A 24,336-nucleotide genomic window follows, 5' to 3' on the forward strand; every position below is an offset into this window, starting at 1 on the left:
TAGTTCAGGCTTGAGTGAGTCTTTAATCCCTAATAAATCCTGCAGGGCCAATCAGCAGACTACGGGAGCCCAATGCATATACATGTTGTCATTCAAGATACACCCCGTGATTCTTCCTTGACTGGAAGAAATGCCCTTACCTGGTCTGTGGCTTCCGTTCCCATGCATAAACAAGAGGGACGGAGCCTGGGACAGCTGGCGCTTTGCCTAAGCTCCCCCTGAAATGCATGTAAATCACTCTTCCCTGTCTAAATGAATGTATAGTATTTGGGTAAAGTTTTCTGTAAACGGTCGGTATATCTCTTAATAAGAAGCTTTACATAAGTAGCCTATTCATACTCTCATGAATACATGGGGGATGGTTTATGCTGGCATTATTCACACAAGATGCCACACAGAAGGAGGAATTGTTCCATAACATTCTCTGTACATCCAGGCTACTCTCTGGCGGTGCTACGATATGAACATACAAATGAGGTCAGGCAGGGTTTGAGGAATGAGCGCAAGACAACAACAGAGGTGGAAAAGAACACCATTGCTGAATAATGGCATACCACGTTAACAGTGCTATTACAGGGCTTTTTTTCTGCTCGGAATAACACGGTTCCATGATTTTCCTGTGCCACACAATGGGATGGGTTTGCAGAACACATTAATTTTGCACTTGTAGAAATGACAGTCTTGCAATTACCATCCATTGTGCTCGATGCTAATTTAATGCAGTCATTCCATTGCCAAAGTGATGTCTGAATGCAATCAAGTAAGTCTTAATGCCTGGGAGATTCCACTACATAAGTACCAATCTAAAGAATATCATGATCCCCTCATTTTTTTGGAGAGTTGGGTTAAACACAATGGCTCATACAAAACTTCTGGGGGTTAATAAGCAATATTCACAAATAGAAAGGCAGGAGCCAACATTAGAGACAAAGCTAAATGAAGCTTGTGTGTTTCCCATGACATTATTTCAAAGAATTTACACAAAGGACACCTAAATATTCTCTTAATGTCTGTTTAGCAGGGCAAGTTTACGTTTGACTCAATTCAGGGCTTTAACAAAAACAAAAATAAAAGCCGAAAAACATATTTGGAAAGTATCCGTGGGCCTCTTTCTGAGTCAATACAGGTATCCTCTTGACCTGGGGAGAAAAATGGTAGTTCTGGTTGAAAGGAATCGAGCTTCGTTTGCAAGCTCCTTCATGGATTTCATCTTCCCTGTGATGCCCCCAGCCAGGTGCCCCCTCTGTTTCTGGGTCACCTCCCAGGGAGACTCGAGCTGTGTGCAGCTCCTATAACCACACCCTTGCAGTGGGGCCGTAGCCAAAAAACTCAACCTCTAGAGAGAGTGGCCACAGTCACCTGCCGAAGAGTGAGTTCATGAAAGTCCTTCGTGGGCCGTCCTCGGATAATACAGGTCTGCACTTGTGGATGTGAGGAATGTTCACAACATTTTGCTAAGTGAATGAGGCAGGTCCTTCTATACCTGGACACTCTGATTACATGTTTTAAAAAATCAGACACGCGCACACACACACACACACACACGCACACACGCACACATGCACACGCATACAGGAGGAAAGCAAACTATAAGAAAACACACCAAAACAGTGACTTCCATTATGTTTAGGGGAGGTAAAAACCCTGTATTTACTTTCATTTCTGTGGTGCTATATTTTCTACTCTTTATACACTGACGTATTCTCTGACTTCCTCGTTTGTTCCTGTTTGGGGGAAGAACAGTACTAAGAGGCAGAGTTCTGATCCAAGGTCAACTGTCTCTGCTTGGACAATATCTAATTGTGAACCAGAAATCAGACACAACCTGACCATGCGATCTGGAACGGAGTAGCATCTCCGGTGAAAATTGCATAGAGTTCAATTGGCCTCGAAAGATTCATCTCTCACTGCACTGAACAGAGCCCAGTTCTTTACCCTGCTTGCGGGCACTAGAGGAGGGATTGCGTTGTTGGGGCCAAGGTGTATGAAAATAAAAACCTTGAGACATTTGTGTCACACTCAGACACGCGCGAGGTGCACACTAGGACAGGCAAGGACCCAATGTAGCCAAGAGGGCAAACCAGCCAGGGGTCTCCCCGGGTATGAGGCCATCAGGGGAATGGTGGCAAACGGCACACGCTATTTAAATTCTCTGTTTCTCTCTCTTCCTCTCCTTCTTTCCTTCCTTCCCTCCCCCCTCCCTCATTCCTTCCTCTCCCCTCCAGCTCTCGGCCCCCACCACCTCGATCTGCATCTACCTCCTCCCCCTCTCTCATTCTCCATCCCCCACACCCTGGGAGCACATTCCTTGTCTCAGCCTCTATCTCTGACTCAATCCTTCCACCTCCCCTACCTACTTTCCCTATTTCTCTTTCTCTTCAGGGAATATATGGCTGTGTTTGTAAATCAAATTACCATGAGCTGCCATGTCATTAAGCTCAGGAGGACAGGGCTGGATTCAAGCAACTCGCACCTGACGACTCCCTTTTGCTTTGTAGATGCTGCACTTTTGCTCACGATCCCCTGCCAGCAAATCTATATACACGAGAAAGATCTTTTTGCCTTCCTGTAGCCTCTTATCAGGGAGGCTCCCAGCTTTCTTCAAATGAATCTATAAAGATTTGATCACCAGCTCAGGCATTAGCTCTCCCAAGGCCACCTGCATATTAAAAGGCGTGCTGGCTTGGGGGCGGGGTGCTCATGGTTCAGCTGTGGGTCTGGGTGTATCATCTCCAGGATCAGTGGGGACCTACATGGGCAACCAAATGGATGGTTGCCTGGCCATGCCAAGGCTAGTTTTCGCTAATTAGGCCCGTTTCTTCTTAGAGAGTCAAACCCTAAAACACTGGAAAATTTTATGACTATCAACCTCAGTTTTATTCAAACCAGAAATTACCCACATCTTTAGAAGCAAACTCTCTCTGTGTTTTTAAACCAGAGGCAAAAAAAAAGCAGACCTGTAGTGGCTACAACAATTCCTATATTTAATTTTCATAATTAAATGCTATAGTAGCTAAATAGTGTCCACCTCCCCCAAATTCATGTCCCCCGGGAACCTTAGAACGTGACCTTGTTTGGAAATACGGTCTTTGCGGATGTGATTAAGGCAAGGTCATACTGGGTTAGGGTGGATCCTAAATCCAATGAGAGCGACCTTAGAAGAAGAGGCCAGGACACATAGAGACGCACAGTCACAAGGGAGAAGGCCACGTGAAGGTGCAGGCAGAGATTCAAGCGGTGCAGCCACAAGCCAGGGGACGCCTGGGCCACCAGAGGCCGGAAGAGGCAGGAGGGACCCTCCCCTAGAGCCTTCAGAGGAAGCGTAGCTCCGACTTCCACCCCAAAACTGCAAGAGAAGCAATTTCTGTGGTTTTAAACCACCCAATTGGTGGCACTTTGCAATGGCAGCTCCTGGAAACTAACGCACGTCCTAATAAAAATCCTCAATGTTGGGGCTCCTGGGCGGCTCGGTCAGGTGAGCGTCTCACTCTCGATCTCGGCTCGGGTCATGATCTCGAGGTTGGTAGGTCCAAGGGCCATGCCATGCTCTGTGCTGACAGTGTAGAGCCTGCTTGGGATTCTCTCTGTCTCTGCCCCTCCCCCACTCACGTGCACTCTCCTTCTCTCTCTCAAAATAAATATATAAACTTAAAAAAAAATCTTCAGTGTTTAATTCCTGCTGTGAAGACAGCTGACATTCGCTGAGAACTTACTATGGGTTGAACGGTGTGCTAAGCTCTGTGATGGTGTTAACATCACCTAATACTCATGACAACCCTATGAGGTAGGTGCTATTATTATCATCCCCATTTGACAGAGAAGGAGATTGAGACACAAATGGGTGTAGCAACTTGGCCAGTGCTAACAAGGCACGAAGTAGGAGGACTGGGATTTGGATGCAGGCATTTGACTGGAAGTTCGCATTCTTCACCGCTGGGTAGTATTGCTTCTCACCAAGGCTTGGTCCTTCATGTAGGTTGATACAAAACTAAACACAGAACCCCAAATCTTAAAGCTTTTTAGTTATTGTGATTTGGTATTTAAAAAAAGCAGAATTTTAGGGGCGCCTGGGTGGCTCAGTAAGTTAAGCCTCTAACTTCCGCTCAGGTCATGATCTCGCGGTCCCACGTCGGGCTCTGTGCTGACCGCTCAGAGCCTGGAGCCCGCTTCGGGTTCTGTGTCTCCCTCTCTCTCTGCCCCTCCCCTGCTCTCACTCTGTCTCCCCTCTCTCAAAAATAAACATTAAAGATTTTTTTTTTAAAAAAGCAGAATTTTATTGGATACAGAGTATATCACAAAATTTTTTTAGGATATAAGATCCGAACAAAGACTTTCCCTCTCTTGTTTTGTAGGGGTGGGAACATATAGGTGTCAACTGTATTTATTGATTGATTCATTTGTTTAGTAAGCATTCAGTGAATACCTAATGTGTCTGAAAGCCTTGAATGTGTGGTTGAGTCTGACTACATTGAAATTTTCAAAACATTCCAATGGTTTATTGCTACAGAAACAGGGAAATCTACAGTGTATGAAAGCAGTGGATGTGAATTAGCTGTCACCCAGGCTGCTGCAAACACTTCTTCATTATGATCCCTTCACCGCACCAAGTTTAGCAAGAATTTATCATCCGGAGGCACAAAAATATCCCCTAATTCACTCGTTGGCACTTTTTTTCCTATAAAAATTTTCACGTTCGTCTGCCAAACCAGAATTGCAATTGGAAAAATACATACCTTTAAATAGTCTGAAGCCATTTTCTGAGTTTAGGGAGTTCTGTTTGCTTCTCAAACATTCGTTTGTTGGTCGCTCAGATAAAGGCCAAAATTAGAGGGAGCATGGTCCCAGGACTGCAGAGCGACTGAGTAGTGGACTAGAGGTCACCACCATCATTAAAGTCGCTGGAGCACACAGCGCCTCACTGTGGTCCCGCGGCATCTCCTGCTCTCCAATGAGTCTCCTGACTCTGACTTGACATTTCAAGACCTGTATTGTTAACGTGATAGAAGAAACTGGTCATGGCCATCTCAGACCCCACATAGAAAATGGAGGACGGGGGCGCCTGGGTGGCGCAGTCGGTTAAGCGTCCGACTTCAGCCAGGTCACGATCTCGCAGTCCGGGAGTTCGAGCCCCGCGTCGGGCTCTGGGCTGATGGCTCAGAGCCTGGAGCCTGTTTCCGATTCTGTGTCTCCCTCTCTCTCTGCCCCTCCCCCGTTCATGCTCTGTCTCTCTCTGTCCCAAAAATAAATAAACGTTGAAAACAAAAAAATTAAAAAAAAAAAAAAAAGAAAGAAAATGGAGGACGGACTTGAATGTGAGTTTGAATCCAGCTTCTGCACTTGCGGGTTCTATAACCTTGAGCAAACTCTTCAGCTCCCCTTGGCCTCATCTTCAGAACTACAAAACACCCGCTTCTTAATTCCACCGTGAGCATCGCATGGAATGGTGTGAACAGCTTTCCAAATAGACAGTCTGGCACATCAGTCCAACAGCAGATGTCACTTTCCATTCTCAACACTCCTTCTTTTTTTTTTTTTTTTTTTTTTTTTTTTTTTTTTTTGCTGGTGTTGTTGTTTTCACTTTAAATCATGTCGTTCCTTAGTCCTTCCCTAAAAGCTTTAAATGTCAGATGCCTAACTGGCATCATTCGATTACCTCCGAGTACTGGCTTGCCACTCTGCTACTTCCGGAGCAAGGGCTGTGTCATAAAATGTCCGTTCTACTTAATTATGGTATTAACAGTATTCTGAAGGTGGAAATGTAGTGTCCACGCCTAAACCCTGATGGACTGAGGAATATGTAGTGATTCTGGAAGGTGTAATTGGAGGATTGGAGGCAATCATCCCTGCATGGGGTCGTGCCTGGTTGTGCAGTTCCTGGTGCAAATTATCCACCCCTGTCAAGAGTCAGCTTGGGTCAGCAATGGCTGCGTCCCTTCCTAATACAAAGCCCAACCAGAGCCAGGCGAGCCCAAAAGAGTTCAGAACTCCGTTTTGCTGGAGGGAGGCCTCAGACACAAGTCCCAGGCAGACCTCGAGAGGAGAGAGGATTTCCATCGTGTCTCCTATCTCATGGAGTGTGGGAGGAGGCAGCTTTGCCCAAAGCACCGTGAAGATAGCACAAAGGCTACATCTCCATGACGCCAGGCACAGCGAGCAGAGTAAATCCGGGGCCTGGTTTTCTGTTTTGTTTTGTTTTGTTTTGTTTTGTTTTTTAGAGCAGATTTGAAGATTTTGGGAAGGGGAAGGGGGGATGAATTAATAGAAAACCTTATGAACAAATGTGAGAGAAAAAGAAAAGAAATACTGGAATTATGTACCGTAGAATCTGTCCCCTGTGTGGTAGGAACTAGGGTAAGCTGTTGGCGACAATGGCCTACCCACCCCTGTCTTCCTCCCAGCCTGCAGGAGAGTTTCGAACCAGCAGAGAGAGATGCCTTTCACAGGCTTCTTTTTCATTTCCAGTTTGAACAGGAGGCTTTGTAGGTTTGGATGAAGGCCCAAAAGCACAAGAATAGAATTCTTTTTCCCTTTCCTCTTAATGTGTTATTCAAGAGAAGAAAATATCCCTTCTCTAGGTTTCTTAAAACTTCAAACCTTAAGCTACAACTTAAAAATATCATAGAAACATAGGAAGATAATCTACTTCAATGTCTTAGAAAAAAAGAAGGAAAAAGTAAGAAAATACTTACGGGCAAAAAGCTCATAAATACTTAGGGATCAAAGAATAACCTTTTGACTTGATTCCAAAAGGCCAAAGCTGCAGAGATAGCTGGCACATCACTATCGGATTTCATGGTGGGCAAATGCATTTCCCCTGGCCTGGGTGGCTCAGTTGGTTGAGCGTCCAATTTTGGCTTCAATCATGATCTCACGGTTTATGAGTTCGAGCTCCGCATGGGGCTGTGTGCTAACAGCTCAGAGCGTGGAGTCTGCTTCGGATTCTGTGTGTGTGTCTCTCTCTCTGTCCTTCCCCCACTCACTCTGTCTCTCTCTCACACACACACACACACACAAATAAATAAAAACATTAAATTTTTTTAAGAATTAACACATTCATTTCCCCTGGCCTGGGGATTTTTGTAGGGTCCCAGGTATAAAGAAAAACCTGGCCAATTAACTTCCCTAGAGGAAAGGATTTAAAAACTCATTGGGTACATAACACCTGGGTGGCTCAGTCAGTTGAGCATCCAACTTGGGCTCGGGTCATGAGCTCACAGGTCATGAGTTTGAGCCCGCATTGGGTTCCCTGCTGTCAGTGCAGAGCCCGCTTTGGATCCTCACTCCCCCACCCTCTGTCTCTCTCTGCCGCTCCCCTGCTCACACTCTCTCTCTCAAAAATAAATAAACATTAAAAAAAATCCAGAAGGTAAAGCAAGCCCTTTCTAAAACACTAGACATTCTAGAGAAGACAGTTTGGGAGGGCTTTTTTTCTTTTAATTCCGGTGTAGTGAACATACAGTGTTATATTAGTTTCAGGTATACAGTCTATTGACCCAACAAGTCTATGTGTTACTCAGTGCTCGTGAAGGTACATGTACCCTTTAATCTATCTGTTTCACCCATCCCACACCACCACCACCACCGCCGCCCCTCTGGCAACCACCTGTTTGTTTTCTATAGTTAAGAGACAGTTTTTTGGTGTGTCTCTTTTTTTCCCCTTTGTTTGTTTTGTTTCTTAAATTCCACATGAGTGAAATCATATGGTATTTGTCTTTCTCTGACAGCCTTACTTTGCTTAGCATTATGCTCTCTCTAGTTCCATCCATGTTGTTGCAAATGGCAAGATTTCATCCCTTTTTATGGATGAGTAACATTCCTCTGTGTGTGTGTGTGTGCGTGTGTGTGTGTGTGTGTCCCATCTCCTTTAGCCATTCATCTATCAGTGAACACTTGGGCTGCTCCCATAATTTAGCTATTGTAGGGGGTATAGCTCAGTGGTAGAACATTTGACTGCATAATTTAGCTATTGTAAAGAATGCTGCAGTAAACACAGGGGTGCATATAGCCTTTCGATTCAGTGTTTTCTTATTCTTTGGGTAAATACCCAGTAGTGCAAGTGCTGGATCATAGGGTAGTGCTATTTTCAGTTTTTTGAGGACCCTCCAAACTGTCTTCCACAGTGGCTGTACCAGTTTGCATTCCCAACAACAGTGCACAAGGTTCCTTTTTCTCCACATCATCGCCAGCACTTGTTTCTTGTGTTGTTGATTTTAGCCATTCTGACAGGTGTGAGGTGACATCTCATTGTGGTTTTGATTTGCATTTCCCTGATGATCTTATGCCGTGCCCAAAAATAAATTCAAAATGGATCAAGGACCTAAAGGTGAAACCTGAAACCATAAAAACCCTAGAAGAGAGCATAGGCAGTCATTTCTCTGACATCAGCCATAACAACATTTTTCTAGATACGTCTCCTGAGGCAAGGGAAACAAAAGCAAAAATAAACTACTGAGACTACATCGAGATAAAAGGTTCTGCACAGCAAAGGAAACAATTAACAAAACTAAAATACAACCTATGGAATGGGAGAAGGTATTTGCAAATGACATGTCTGATAAAGGGTTAGTATCTAAAATATATTAAAAACATATACAACTCAACACCAAAAGACCAAATGATCAATTTAAAAATGGGCAAAAGACATGAACAGTCATTTCTCCAAAGAGGACATCCGGATGGCCAACAGACACATGAGAACACAGTTTTTGGACTTTGCTTTAGGTATGGGATAAATAGCAGTTTTTCAAATTCGTGTCATTTTCTAATACCCCACCAGGTTTGGGACCTTTTTGGATACAACCAATTTTTCCGTGTGTGTTGTTAAATGCTTTTATTCTTCATCCTTCCGCAATAAGCGAAACTCTAAATACTGTGAAGTTTACAAAACTAACGCTGTCACTTGCCATGGCTTCCGTTGAAACTCTATGTGTTTCTTTCGTGAACCGAAAAGGAACCAGTCTAATAATTTGTTTGCAGGGTTTTGCTCTTAAATCACTCACCCTTTCAAGCGGGTTCATTCACCACAGTCCATATTTTCCTTGAGCACTTTACATCTGCAGGGCGTAAAGACCTGCCCCTGACAAGCAGTTCTCTGCCCCACAACCTTTTTGCGTGCTCATCATTTCTAACGGGCAGCTCTGGCCTTAGCCGTTGGGCTCATTCTAAGCATCCTTTGGCTGGAGGAGATTTACTTTCTTCAGTGATCAAGCCTGGAGGTTTTTGAACTGACTTGTCAAATGCTTTTAATTGGCCCATCTTATAGATCAACCTGACTTTGACCTCATTTACATATCTTTCCCTCTATCAGTTGTGCTTGATTATAGTCATGGTTGACTTAGGTAAGTGGATATTTTGCTTTTTTTTTTCTCCCATTAAGGCCAAATCCACAGGAAGTGGAAATTATTAGGCCCATCTGAGTTCTCTGAGCCATCCCTTGCTTGGCATTTTAAAGGTATTATTTTCATGAGGTCTGGACACATGATGAAGTGATGAGTTCACTAAAAATAAGGTGGCTTCTAAACTTCTATAAAGCAAAGATCCTCAATTGAATTGAATTATTGGCAGTAAAAATTAACAGGTCCATGTGCTGTAGGAGTGAAGTAATGTCAGGGAGCTGATCATTAGTAATAATTTAATTTCTTCACATGCACGGAGCACAAGTTTAGTGTAATGTGGGAACACCTACTAAAAGCTTACTATGTGGGATGCAGTGAATTGACAGAGATGAATGAGACCAGGCTTGGAATGAAGTGGAAGTGATTGACCCAACTGCAATACAAAGGGAAAACGAGACAAAGTGCTGAGTGAAGCCTACATATGGAACCAACCCATTCTGAAGGTTCTAACGGTAAAGCCACTTTTAAAGTCTCATCAGCGTGGCTAATCGTAGTGGGTCTCAACCTAATTCTGGGGCCAGGAGTTTGACTAAGGGAGAAGACTCTTTAAAAAACGTTTTTCATGAATGAATCTCAAGTCTAAGGATTTAAGAAACCCTATGAATCTCAAATATGACAAAAATAAAACCACTTAAACATATATTATTAAAACCTAAAGAATTTAAAAGAGAATTTTAGGGGCACCTGGGTAGCTCAGTCAGCTAAGCATCCAACTCTTGATTTGGGCTCAGGTCATGATTTCATGGTTCCTGAGATCGAGCCCCCTGTCAGGCTTCGTGCTGACAGCTTGGAGCCTACTTGGGATTCTTTCTCTCCCTCTCTCTCTCTCTGCCCCTCCCCAGCTCACAAATGTGCATGCTTTCTCTTTCTCTTTCTCTCTTTCTCTCTCTCTCTCAGAAATAAATAAACATTTATTTTATTTTTTAAGTTTATTTATTTCTGAGAGCGAGAGAAAGTGCGTGCTTGTGAGCTGAGGCGGTGCAGAGAGAAGGAGAGAGAGAACCTCAAGCAGGCTCTGAGCTTTCAGCATGGAGCCCTACTCAGGGCTTGATCTCAGGAACTGTGAGATCGTGACCTGAGCCAAAATCGAGAGTTCATCGCTTAACTAACTGAGCCACCCAGGCACCCCAATAAATAAACATTTCAAAAAAATAAATAACTAAAACAATTTTAAAAACATCCCAATTAAAATTTTTGTCTCTGAAACAATATTATTGATATTTATAAGAAGTGTTTACCTGCTTTTAATGTTACAAAATTTGATTGGACAAAATATTTTAGGATTCAGATCATTTTAACCCCTTCAATTTATACCCCACTAGCCAATAATATTTTGTGAAGTTTGCTTCCTTTGTTTTTAATAGGGAAAGAATAGGGAACTTTAAAAATGGGCCAGGGGCACCTGGGTGACTCAGTCAGTTGAGTGTCTGACTCTTGCTTCCAGCTCAGGTCATGATCTCCTGGTTTCGTGGGTTTGAGCCCTGGATCAGGCTCTGAGCTGGCAGCTCTGAACTACTTCGCATTCACTCTCCCTGTGTCTCTGTCCCTCCCCTACGCGCACTGTCGCTGTCTCTTCTCAAATAAATAAAACAAAAATTAAATAAATAGATAAAAGTTTAAAAATGGGCCAAACACCTCACCAAAGAAGATAGACAGATGGCAAATAAAGCATATGAAAAGATGCTCCACATCCTATGTCATCAGGGAAGTCCAAGTTGAAACAACAAGGAGATACCTCTACACATTTAGAAGAATGGCCAAAATCCAGAACACTGACAACACCAGATGCTGATGAGGATGTGGGGCAACAGGAATTCTCACTCATTGCCCGTGGGAATGTGAAATAGTGTAGTCCCTTTGGAAGACAGGTTGGTAGTTTCTTAGAAAACTAAAAATACTTTCACCATAAGATCTGCCAATCATGCTCCGAGTTTTTACCCAAATTCAAATTCAAATTCAATTCCATTTACCCAGAGGAATTAAAAAGTTAATGTTCACTCAAAAACTCTACATGGCTGTTTATAGCAGCTCGACTCATAATTGCCAAAACTTGGAAGCAACCAACATATCCTTCAGTGGGTGAATGGACAAACAGGTACGGGTACATCCAGACAATGGAATATTATTCAGCATTAAGAAGAAATGAGTTATCAGATCATAAAAAGACACAAAAGAAACTTAAAGGCATATTACCAAGTGACAAAAGCCAATCTGAAAAGGCTATGTGCTGTATGATTTCATCTACATGACATTTTAGAAAAGACAAAACTATGGAGACAGTAACAAGATCAGTGGTTGCAAGGGATTGGGGGGAAGGGAGAGGGGGGTAGGTAGGTGGAGCACAGAAGATTTTTAGAGCAGCAAAATACTCTGTACAATACTATATTGATGGACACGTGTCATTATACATTTGTGCGAACCCGTAGGATGTACACCACCAAGAATGAACCCTAATGTCAGCTATGGACTTTGGGTGATAACGATGTGTCATTGTGGGTTCACTGATTGTAACAAATGTACTACTCTGGTGGGGGACGTTAATAGTGGAGAAGGCTACCCATGTGTAGGTATGCAGGTGGCATATGGGAAATTTCTATACCTTTTTCTCAATGTTGCTGTGAACCTAAAACTGCTCTTTAAAAAAGCAGGGGGTGGAGGGCTTTAAAAAAAAGAGAATAGGAATTTTTTTCCATTTTCCAAAACTGTGTTCTCATCCTTTCAGTTTTTGCCCTCACCCCGAGAATTGTATATGTGTCTAATGGGATACCCCCTTTCTGTATTCCTATTTTAAACATACCCCTTTAAAGATACCACTTCGAAGATCAGCACGTTGATGTGTAATTAACACCTGATCCCTGCTATTTCGTTAAAGGGGGTCTTCTAAGAACTCTGTTAACTTCAACACTACAGGATTTTATTTTGATATCCTAAAGTTCAGACTTGACTAATGCAAACTTGCTACCTTTCAACTTGTACAAATGACTTATCATTTTCCGCACCCATGGACAATTTTTCTTCCTTTGTTCCTCCCTAAGGAGAAGGTCAAGAGTAGCTTAAAGTAGGATCCCCATTCAGGGCCCTTTGTGAATCATTCTCTCTACAACCTTCATGATGCCAAAATATTCTTTCAAACCCTCTGTTCCAATCCACTCTATTCACACAAACAACATTTGTTTTTTTTTTTTTTAATGTTTGTTTTTGAGAGAGAGAGAGAGAGAGAGAGAGAGAAAGAGAGAGAGAGAGAGAGAGAGAATGAACAGGGGAGGGACAGAGAGAGAAGGGAACAGAGGATCCAAAGTGGGCTCTGTGCTGACAACAGTGAGATCATGACCTAAACCGAAATCGGACGCTTAACCGACTGAGCCACCCAGGCGCCCCAAACAAACAACACTATTCTCAACTAATTTCATTTTTTTAAAAAAGGATCTGGACTTTCTTACTGTTTCCCAGTTAAAGAGGGAAAATTAACAGTATTTACAACAATGGAGCAAGAATACCTGAAGTTCCAATTTCAACATTATGGAAAACAAAATTGGACAGTCAGACCACTCTCTTGGCATTCGGTTGCTTTGAAATTTCATTCATTACAGAAAATGTATCATTCACAGGATTGCGAGGATCAAATGAACTGGTGTATGTAAAAGTACGTTGAAAAACACTGATCTTATGAAAATGCAAATTATCGTTAAGGCTGTCAATCACGACGCCAGAGGTCCTGGAGTCCAGGTCTCTTGCTAAAGAGAAGGTATGACGGGTTGCCATTCAAAAGCCACCAGAAAACCCTGCACAGGACTTTGCCATCCACACTGGTGGTGTTACCTAACTGACGGCAGAGAGCTGTGCCTTCCATGCCCATGTCTCTGCACCACAATGTCCCGTATTATCTGGAAGCTCAGGGATGACAAAGTTCAGCAGATGTTAGGCCTCAGACTTGGAACCTTCCACAGCCTGCCTTCCTTGTCCAGCTCTGAAGTACCGGGGCCCTGGTTACCTTCCCGTCTGTATCATAGAATTGTCATGAATCATTTGGCCTGGAACAGCATTAAAGCAGCAAGCACATTTGAGATTAAATGAGAATGGATTCTGAAGGCTCCTCTTGGGGTTATTCGTGAGGTCTTTAGAAAAGAATATTTGTTCCTTGAATCCTTACAGAATTTCAAAAAATAAAAAGTGACTGCTGCATTCTAGAAACCCCATCTAAAATTTTCCCTTTATCTCAGGAGATTAATGGTCTCTCTGCCCCTCTGTGCCCTGATTAAGGGTGACAACTCCAGTTCAGATGATCAATCTGGGTATGAGTTTAATCAAATGTAGCCTAAATATTTGCACAAAGTCATTGCCAGCCACTTCTTAGATTTCAGAGTCAGAGATTAGTAAGATTATAAGTAAAATGCTTTCTAAAACTTTACCTTTGAAGTAATCTAGTTTAAATCCCTTTTAAATGGCTCTGTTAACCTGTTGGCTTTTATAATTCCTTATAATGGAATCTTGTTAATTCAGTTAAAAATGTAAGTTGTCAGGTGAATCAACTTAAAACTTGAAGTTATAAATCAACTTGAAGTTATAAATTGCAAACACATTGATATTCCTACTAAACAGGCAAAAAATGTTATCTTCTATGACTTTTTACAGTATCCTACTGGATCAGAAGCCACATGTGGTTGTTACAGCACTTCCTAATTTCTTTAAAAATATCAAGGGCTCTTTCAAAAAGTTTTATTTCTAAAAAAAAAAGTTTTATTTCTGTTGCCATGATGAATTTATCATTATTCAGACTTTCAGCTTTGCCCTAACATTCAAATGTCATTGGGTTACTTATTTCAATACTTTCTTCAGTTACTCATAAATTGTTAAGAGTTCGTGAAGCTCTTTTTTTTTTTGTCACAAAATCAAAGTATCTCACGGTTGGAGAGGATATTATGTTCTCTTCAACTGACATTTATTGAACACCTCATTTTATGCCAGGCACTAAACTAAGTAGGTTCCCATATCTTACCTTATTAATCATCACAGCAATTTTAAGATGTAGGTGTTAGTCCCCTATTTTTATAAATGAGAATGCTAAGACTCCCAGAGGTGAAGTTTATTATCTACACTCACCTGGCTAGTCAATGACAGATCGGGATTACAACTGGGGAGCCCTGGCACCTTATATAATATCCAAAATAGTGTCTTCTTTATAACACACTCACTCGATGGGATCCAGACTGTGCTTGATAGGTCTCAGGACCACGTGAGTCAGCTCATTCCATATTTAGACTTTTCTGGCCACCGGAAAGTTTTCTTTTATCCTGTACCATCGTCTCTACTAAAAATGGGAAATATCTTTAGACACAGTGGAGGTCAGACTCTGGGTTCAAATCCCTATGCCTTTAAGAACTCAGGGACATCTGTGCACCTTCAGAATTCACAACTCCAAGGAGACAAGTAAAATCGCCTAACCTGAAGCTTGACACAGAAGAGGTATTTAACAGCTGATAAATTCCATAGTCTACTCTTTCCTTTACTGACACCTTAATGATATGCTCCGGGGACAAGGATGGCATATGGTCTCTGGCCCACTTTGCAGTTACTGTTCTCCCAACACCCCAGAAAGCCTTAAAATAATCACTAACTCTCAATAATATGAATTTTACAAAATAACACTCTTTATCTTTTCTCACATACGAGCTCCACGACCCAGCTGAAACTCTCTACACTTCTTTTCTTCCATGAATCTAAAAAGAACCTGTCTAACAAATTGGCTTTTAAATGTCTTTTACTTTTAAATGTCTCACATTTTCAGCTCCCCTGCAAGCAGGTCTGTTCCCCCATGTCCACATTGCCCTTGACTATTTCATCATGTCTACAGGGCATACTTCCCTTAGTAGTTGTCCCATATAAATGGCAAGCTAGTGAGTTCCATGGAGAGCAGTGAATACATCGTGCCCGATTTGTCTTTCTCTTTCTATCATCCCAACCTGAAAGCTGAGCAAAGGCCTAAGGCCCCAAAGTTCTGAATAATTGTTCCTTCTTTCGTTGCCTCATTTCCTGGGGCTCTCTGTGTGTGGCTGATCGAGGAAACACATACATGCACACACACACACACACACACACATGTGCACGCACACAGACAGCAGGGTCAGAACAACAATTTGACTTGTCCATTTCTTTTTTTTTATGTTTATTTATTTCTGAGACAGAGAGATAGAGCATGAGAGGCGGAGGGGCAGAGAGAGAGGGAGACCCAGAATCGGAAGCAGGCTCCAGGCTCCGAGCTGTCAGCACAGAGCCTGACACAGGGCTCGAACTCACAAACTGTGAGATCATGACCTGAGCCGAAGTTGGTCACTCAACCTACTGAGCCACCCAGGCGCCCCAAGGGCTTATCCATTTCTAACTATAAGTCTCAGACAACAAGATACAAGATATTTCTTGTGTTGTTTAGGGCATCACCCACACACCTTGTCCATGATTCTGTGTTAATAGTGGAGAGTACCTTTCTCTCCAAATACACAAAGTGACAAATGAAACAAGGGACATAGACAGTCTGACCAAATAAATTCTTGGACATGAGAGACCACTGTAGATTGCTTTATAACAAAGAAGGTGATTCACAGGGTAAATACAGGACATGCCCTGCGAGTTTTCTTACTGATGAAATTCATGCTTTGAATTGCTGATTGGTGGTCCCTGAAGGATTGCAGTAACTCTGTCCTAGTCTGGAGATTGTGTTATAGGGGATACACCTCTGATAACTGAAATTCCAAAAAAAAATGGGAATTACCAAAAACATAGCAATTACCAATAAATCTCTGCATCCATTTTTATAAGGAGACGCAAGTGTGGACACATTTCGCCAGCTACTACTGTCTCTCACGTCATTGCAGTTATTACAGACAGGAGCCCAGGCGACGGGCCCTGAGCTTTTGGCCTTGGTGTGGCCCATGAGCCTTCTTTCCCACTACAGAGTCAGGCTCTGATCACAGCATGAGCCTCCCTTTCTCTGGCCAAAGAGTAACGTAAAAATTATAACACGCATTAAATATTCATCCTCGAGACAAGAGTAAAAGAATTCGTAAGCCGAGACACAACCGGCGAGCATTCCAGAATGCAGAGTAGATGTCTTAGTCCATTTAGGCTGCTCTAACAAAATAGCACCAACAGGTGGCTTATCAACAACAGAAATCTGCTTCTTATCTTTCTGGAGCCTGGAAGTCCCAGATGAGAGAGACAGCATTGTCCGGTGAGAGTCCCCTTCTGGGCCACAGACTTTTCATTGTGTCCTCACTTGGCAGAAGGAGCTAGGGAGGTCTTGTGGGCCTCTTTTTATGGAGCCTTATAAAAGGAACATCAGTAATCCTGTCATTCAGGCTCCGGCCTCATGGCCTAATCATCTCACAGAGGCCCCACCTTCTAACACTCTCACTTTGGGATTTTGGAGGGTTTTTTTTAATGTCTATATTACTTATTTTTGAGAGAGAGCAAGGAGGGGAGGTGCAGAGAGAAAGGGGGACAGAGGATCCAAAGCAGGCTCCATGCTGACAGCAGAGAGCATGATGCAGGGCTCCAATTCACGAACTGTGAGATCATGACCTGAGCTGAAGTCGGATGCTTGACTTACTGAGCCACCCAGGTGCCCCTAACACTGTCACTTCGGATGTCAGGATTCCAACATATGACTTTGTGGGTGGATACAAACATTCAGACCATAGTAGTAGCCATTCTCTTCTGTAAAAACAAATGATATAAGCAAATCTCTGCCACTGCCCAGTCTCTCCCCTTCAGATTGCTGACTCTTCCCCCATCCCAGCACACACACACATACACCCAAAGTGGCTCACTTACCATCCTCATTACAATGGAGGGAATTGTTTTTAATTAAACTTTTAAAGCATCTCTTCGTTCAGAAGGAAGACATCGTGGAAAAAATAGGAGTAATTTAAAGAATGCATGACAGACCAGCTACTCTCCACCTAAAAGGATTTTCTTTGCACCACCTACTTGCCCATTTTCTTTCCTGTGGTTGCATAGTCAACTAATTAGAGCATCATTTGAGTGAGCAGCAGTGGGTCAAGGAGAAGGGCGAGACACCTGAATGTGGGTTGGATAGTTGAGGTTGTGTCCTCAAGGAGCCAGGTGTCATTGAGGAGTGAGGAAGGCGTTGGGCAAGCTCTAGGGAAGTGGTTATGGTGAATTCTGGGAGGACATGAGTTGAGGAGCTTCAGAAGTGTCTGGGAGGGACTCGGGAGGCAATCAAAGATACCTCCCTTTCTTTCATGATCTTGCCTGAGGCCAGCCTTGTTCTGGCAGAGAGAGAGAAGAACCGTATCCTTGCTCCTTTTAGCAGGCTCCCTTGCTACTAAGATTCAGAATTCAGGATAGTGCTATAATTTAGTTACATTACCAAATAAATAATCTTTAGTTATTGGTCCATGTTAGAATATCGCACTATAGGAAAATGTATTTCAAGTTCCTAAAATCAATTTATATTATTATAATGTACTGTGCATCATTATGAACATAATATTAGCATATATAGCATAAACATTTTTCCTTGAAACTACTTGGTCTTCATACCCATTATTTAAAAAGACTACTTAATATTCCATCCAGTAGGTTTACCAAAATTTATTTAACCTAAGTATCTCACAATAGGGAAATGGCAATTTCTATTTCTGCTCTCGAAATTGTTTCCAATTTTTTATTGTAAATAATACTGCGGTAAATGTTTTTATAAATGGCATTTTGGTATTTTACATTATTTACTTAGGATGGATTGCCACGTGTGGAGAGGTAGCATTAGAGGGTATGAAATGTTTATGGTTTTTCATCTGTGGAGCCAATCTGATTTCCCAAACTCAATGCCAGCAAACGTGAGAAAGCCTGGTTCTCTGAATGCAATCAGCACCATTTTCTTTTTTCCCCTTTTTTCATTGTCGTGAAAATAACAAGCCAAAAATGGTTACCATTTTAATTTGCGCCTCTTTCCTGGAGAACAAAGAATTCAAGAGAAAAGTCTGGCAAAATGGATGCGCCTCCGAGAAAGGTCCACTGGGAGGCTACCAAGAGGCTGTTAGCACTGAGCACCACATTTAACGTGCTGAAATCCTCTCCAGGTTGAAAAGTTTCATTTGCTGATATCCTAGCATGGAGAGAATGGGGATTCCAACGGACACTAAGAGTTCATAAAAGACTGTGCAAAAATGAACTTTTAGAGGTCAGTTGGATATTATCTATCAAAACATAATTTTTATGGGGCACCTGGGTGGCTCAGTCAGTTAAGCGTCCAACTTTGGCTCAGGTCATGATCTCGCGGTTTGTGAGTTCGAGTCCCGCATTGGGCTCTGTGCTAACACCTCAGAGCCTGGAGCCCCATTCGAATTCTATGTCTCCTCCTCTCGCTGCCCCTCCCATGCTCATGCTCTGTCTCTCTCTGTCTCTCCATAATAAATAAACGTTAAAAAAATTTTTTAATTAAAAAAAATAAAATTAAAAAAATGCAACTTTTATGTATTCTATTGAATTCAGGAATTATTCTCAAGAAATCCATCCTAGAGAAATACTAGTGTTATAGAAGTATAAATTCACAAGAATAGTCATGACAACATTTTGTGTGTCATAATGAAATATAGAGGAAAAAACTAAATATCCATCAATAAAGGAATTACTCTTGAATTGTGGTACATAACCATTAGAGAGAGTAAGATGGACATATTGATTCACATGAGAAAATATCCCTTCTATCAGTAAGCTTAAAAAAGCAGAATATGTAGGGATGCCTGGGTGGCTCAGTCGGTTAAGCATCCGATTTCAGCTCAGGTCATGATCTCACAGTTCGTCAGTTCAAGCCCGGTGTCAGGCTCTGTGCTGACAGCTCAGAGCCTGGAACCTGCTTCAGATTCTGTGCTCCCCCCAACCAACTCTGCTCCTCCCCTCCCTGCTCTCTCTCAGAAATAAATAAACATTTACAAAAAGAAGCAAAATATGTAGAGTTGGATTGTATTTATGTTAAAAACCCAGGCATGTTTGTGTGTGTGTTATAATACACACACACACACACACACACACACACACACGCACTACACACAAATGGGGTTGTTTTCAACATGAACAGAATTGGACTGTATACAAAGCAAAAGATTCATATAATCCGTCGAGCCTTTTTCCAAGATTTTACAGACTGTTAGCCCTGGTTGCCTGCAGAGGTGATATGACGTGAAGTATAGGACAGTTTTGACATTTTCCTCTATTAAAGTTTACCTTTTTTGAACCATAACCATGTGTGATGTTTAAAAGCAAAAGTCAAATGAATAGATATGCTCCAACTCTCAGAAGGTTCTCATTTCCTAATTCCTAATGAAGGAAGGGTCCAGTCACTTCACCTTTACCCTATTGTAGCAAACTACAGTGAAATGGAACAATTTTCAATTTATTACTTGAATTCCATCTTTTAAAAAAAATTTTTTAATGCTTATTTATTTTTGAGATAGAGACAGAGCACGAGCAGGGAAGGGGCAGAGAGAGGGAGACACAGAATCCAAAGCAGGCTCCAGGCTCCAAGCTGTCAGCACAGAGCCCGACACCGGGTTCAAACTCACCAACTTTGAGATCATGACCTGAGCTGAAGTCGGACACTTAACCAACTGAGCCACCCAGGTGCCTCTTGAATTCAATCTTTTATGTAAATTTTCCATTTATGCCCTTTGAGCACATTTATTTAATAAGCTATTTATTTATTAAGAAATTAAAGGTTCCAGTTCCACATAAAACACAGCAGATCGACCGCATCTATTTGCTTTTGGTTCACGCTAAAATCTCTGGGGAAGGACTTTAAAAAAAGGATCAAAGTGGTCAAGAGAAGACAGCAGCTTTTATAAAGGCCAGAAGCAAAAGGAAGAATAGACACTTAGTAGACAGAGGAAAGCTCGAGCCTAAGATGGTTGACAGAGAGGCTCAAGAGCAAGCAGGTTTGTGTGTCTGGCCCCCTGAAAGGCTCACACATGAGGGGCCCCAGGTACCTCAGAAAGATGGAGTTGAAAACAGAGGATTGCCTTCAAGTTTGTATAAAGAAGCCAATCTCCCCACCCTGTAGCTGGGCAACAACCCCGATGCCAAGTAGGGATGAAGATTGGCGGTTTGCTCCCTGGAGGGGCTGGATGCCAGAACAGTCCCTGTGGCCAAGGGCGGGGATGCCATCATGATCTCATGGGAACTAAGTGGAAATTTCCATGCAGGCTTCCAGAATCCTGGCCACGATTCCTTCCAGGAATCCTCGCTGGGGAAAATGGTCATCCCTGGAGAGAAGGCCAGTGGATACAAACAGACCAGTCCTATCACTGGACCCCACTGCAAAGACCACCCGTTAAAAGGCTTCATTCTCACACCATCACCAGTTATGTGGTTCAAGCCCCTAATATGACTAAGACCAAATAAATATAGGATTCAGCGTAAATTAAGATAATACTTAGATAACAAACTTTTTGAAAAACCAAAAACCTGTCATTCATAGTCTCCATTTCAGTTCCAATTACCACACAAAAAATTGATCCCAAAACTTTGTGGCTTAAAATAACAGCAGACATCTTATTATCTCAAATGGCTGCCATGGGTCAAGAATTTGGATGGGCCTTGTGGGCAGTTCTGGCTTGGAGGTTCTAAGGGAATTACAGCCAGGTGGCAGCCGGTCCTGGAAGAGCCAGGACCTAGCCAGACTTCTCTCTCTCTCCTCAGCTGGACACAAGGCCCTTCCACGTGATCATTCTGCATCAGCTAGTGTGACTTCTTTGAGTGGGGTGGCCTGGGGGCAGGTGACTACTTTCCTGCATAATCACGGCTCTGTTGTGGTTGGTTCAATTCCCCAGGCCAGAGTTGTACTGCCTTTTGCAACCTAGCCTTGGAGGTCATGCACCATCATTTCTGCCACATCCAGTGGGTGCAAGTGGATCCCAAGGCTGCCCAGACCCTAAGGGAGGGAAATGAGAGCTATTGTCGTGGCCATCTTTGAAAACAGATCAGAAAGGTACAAGGAGATATTGTATCCATGAAAGAGCAAGGGAATCTGTGCCCTCTCCCTGTGCAATTATCACTTTAGAAATTACCAATTTTGAAAATTAAAATCTGAGAGCAGAAATCTAAAAAATAAAAGATTGAGAAGGTAAAACTCCAGTAAATCATGCAGAAAAAAATAGAGCAAAAAAGACAAGGAGTTGGGAAACAGGACAGAAAACGTAAGAGGGTGAAACCAGTAAATTCAAATATGAATAATGAAAGATCTAGACAAAGAGAACACAGAAAAAGGAATGAAGAAAAACATCAGAAATATGAGTCATGACAATGTCACAGCTTCCCTGAATGGAAGGGCATGAGTTTATAGATTGAAAGGGCTGAACATAAAAAAAAGAAGAAGGTGGAAACCACATGAATTCATAGCATTATAAAATATCAGATTATAGGGCGTAAATAGAAAATGCTAAAAGTTTCCAAGATGTCGGTAAAAGACAATTCAAAGACCACAGCTCCGCGACCAGCCTAGAGAACAACCAGGTCACGTTGGAAAAGGAAGATGGAACGTCTGGGGTGAGGTTTTCAAGAAAAATACTAAACAGCTTCGCTGTGTTTGCAGAGTTACACCTCCAACTGAGAAATAGGGGATTAACTGGTGACAGGTATGCAGAAAGCAAGGCAAATGAAGACACAAAAGATTTCCCTGGAATATAGATGCCTGTGTTAGGATCAAGAATAACAGTACAAGTTTGTTACTTAGAGACGGAGTTAACATCGGGGGGGGGGGGATTGTTCTGAACCGTGGAAAAGTAGGAAGGCATGGGGAAGTGGGAGGTGAGGACTTCTGTTATGTTTTTTAGGCCTTGTAGAAAAACGAGTTCTTAGACTCTGTATGTCATAACATGCTTTAAAAGGCTAAACTTAAATACCACCTTAAAATGATAGCTGGAAACTCAGATAAAAAATGGTACAATGAGGATATTTTTATTCCCCTCCCTCAAAGCCACTGATACCAAAAAGTATAAAACAAAAGAAAAAGAAATCTATCTTCAATCAGACACGGGAATAGCCATCACCACAAACCACAGTTAGGAAGCGTGAATGAATGCCAAAGACACTGAAATTTGGGTCAGAGGAGAGAAAGTAGTGAAATCATGTTTTCTTAACTTCAGTTGATTCAAAGTTCATCAGAGCATTATTTAATTCCATCTCAGTATCAATACCCTGTTCTTTTTCTTTTTGTGTGTGTGAAGGAGGACTCTTTTTTTTCCTGTAAAAGTAGCATGAGAGATTGTAAGTTATTTGAATCTTTTGGTGTTGCTTCAGTTTTTAAAATAATGAGCACCTGTGGGGTGCCTGGATGACTCAGTCGGTGAAGCATCTGACTTCAGCTCAGTTCATGATTTCACAGTTCACAAGTTCGAGCCCCGCAACAGGTGTGGCTTTAGTTTGTATTTTCCTGATGATGAGTGATGTTGAGCATTTTCTCATGTGTCTGTTAGCTATGTGGATGTCTTCTTTGGAGAAGTGTCTGTTCATGTCTTTTGTCCATTTCTTCACTTGACTATTTGTTTTTGGGGTGTTGGGTTTGATAAGTTCTTTATAGATTTTGGATACTAACCCTTTATCTGATATGTCACTTGCAAATATCTTCTCCCATTACATTGGTTGCCTTTTGATTTTGCTGATTGTTTCCTTCACCATGCAGGAGCTTTTTATCTTCATGAGGTCCCAGTAGTTCATTTTTGCTCTTGTTTCCCTTGCCTCTAGAGATGTGTTGAGTAAGAAGTTGCTGCAGCTAAGGTCAAAGAGGTTTTTGCCTACTTTCTCCTCTTGGATTTTGATGGCTTCCTGTCTTGCATTTAAGTCCTTCCTCCATTTTGAGTTTATTTTTGTGTATGATATAAGAAAGTGGTCCAGGTTATTCTTCTGCATGTCGCTGTCCAGTTTTCCCAACACTATTTGCTGAAGAGACTGTCTTTATTCCATTGTATATTCTTCCCTGTGTTGTCAAAGATTAGATGGCCATACGTTTATGGGTCCATTTCTGGGTTCTCTATTCTGTTCCATTGATCTGTGTGTCTGTTTTTGTGTCAGTACCATACTGTCTTGATAATTACACCTTTGTAATACATCTTGAAGTCTGGAATTGTAATGCCTTCAGCTTTTGTTTTCTTTTTCAGGATTGCTTTGGTTATTCAGGGTCAGGGTCTTTTCTGGTTCCATACAAACTTTAGGTTTGTTTGTTCTACCTCTGTGAAGAATGCTGGTGTTATTTTGATAGGAATTGTATTGAATATGTAGATTGTTTCGGGTAGTATTGACATTTTAACATTATTTGTTCTTCGTATCCAGGAGCATGGAATATTTTTCCATTTTTTTTGTGTGTGTCTTTTTCAATTTCCTCCATAAGCTCTCTATAGTTTTCAGTGTATAGATTTTTCACCTCTTTGCCTAGGTTTATTTCTAGGTATTTTATGGGTTTGGGTGCAATTGTAAATGGGATCAATTCCTTGATTTCTCTTTCTGCTGCTTCATTATTGGTGCATAGAAATGCAACCGATTTCTGTGCATTGATTTTATATCCTGTGACTTTGGTGAAATCATGGATCAGTTCTAGCAGTTTTTTGGTAGCATCTTTTGGGTTTTCTCTATACAGTATCATGTCGTCTGCAAAGAGTGAAAATTTGACTTCCTCCTTGCTGATTTGGATGCCTTTTATTTCTTTGTGTTGTCTGACTGCTGAGGCTAGGACTTCCAATACTGTATTGAATAACAGTGGTGAGAGTGGAAATCCCTGTCATGTTCCTGACCTTAGGGGGAAAGGTCTCAGTTTTTTCCCCATTGAGGATGATATTAGCAGTGGATCTTTTGTATATCGCTTTTAAGATCTTGAGGGATGATCCTTCTCTCCCTACTTTCTTGAGAGCTTTTATCAAGAAAGGATTCTGTGTTT

General features: G+C 42.0%; 1 protein-coding gene across 1 annotated transcript in view; it reads left to right on the plus strand.

The window, feature by feature from the left end:
• CNTNAP2 (contactin associated protein 2) overlaps positions 1-24,336 on the plus strand; it is a 1,977,252-nt gene that overhangs the window by 1,767,883 nt on the left and 185,033 nt on the right. The window lies entirely within an intron of this gene.

This window comes from Leopardus geoffroyi, chromosome A2 (assembly GCF_018350155.1).
Source record: "Leopardus geoffroyi isolate Oge1 chromosome A2, O.geoffroyi_Oge1_pat1.0, whole genome shotgun sequence".
NCBI classification, from domain to species: domain Eukaryota; kingdom Metazoa; phylum Chordata; class Mammalia; order Carnivora; family Felidae; genus Leopardus; species Leopardus geoffroyi.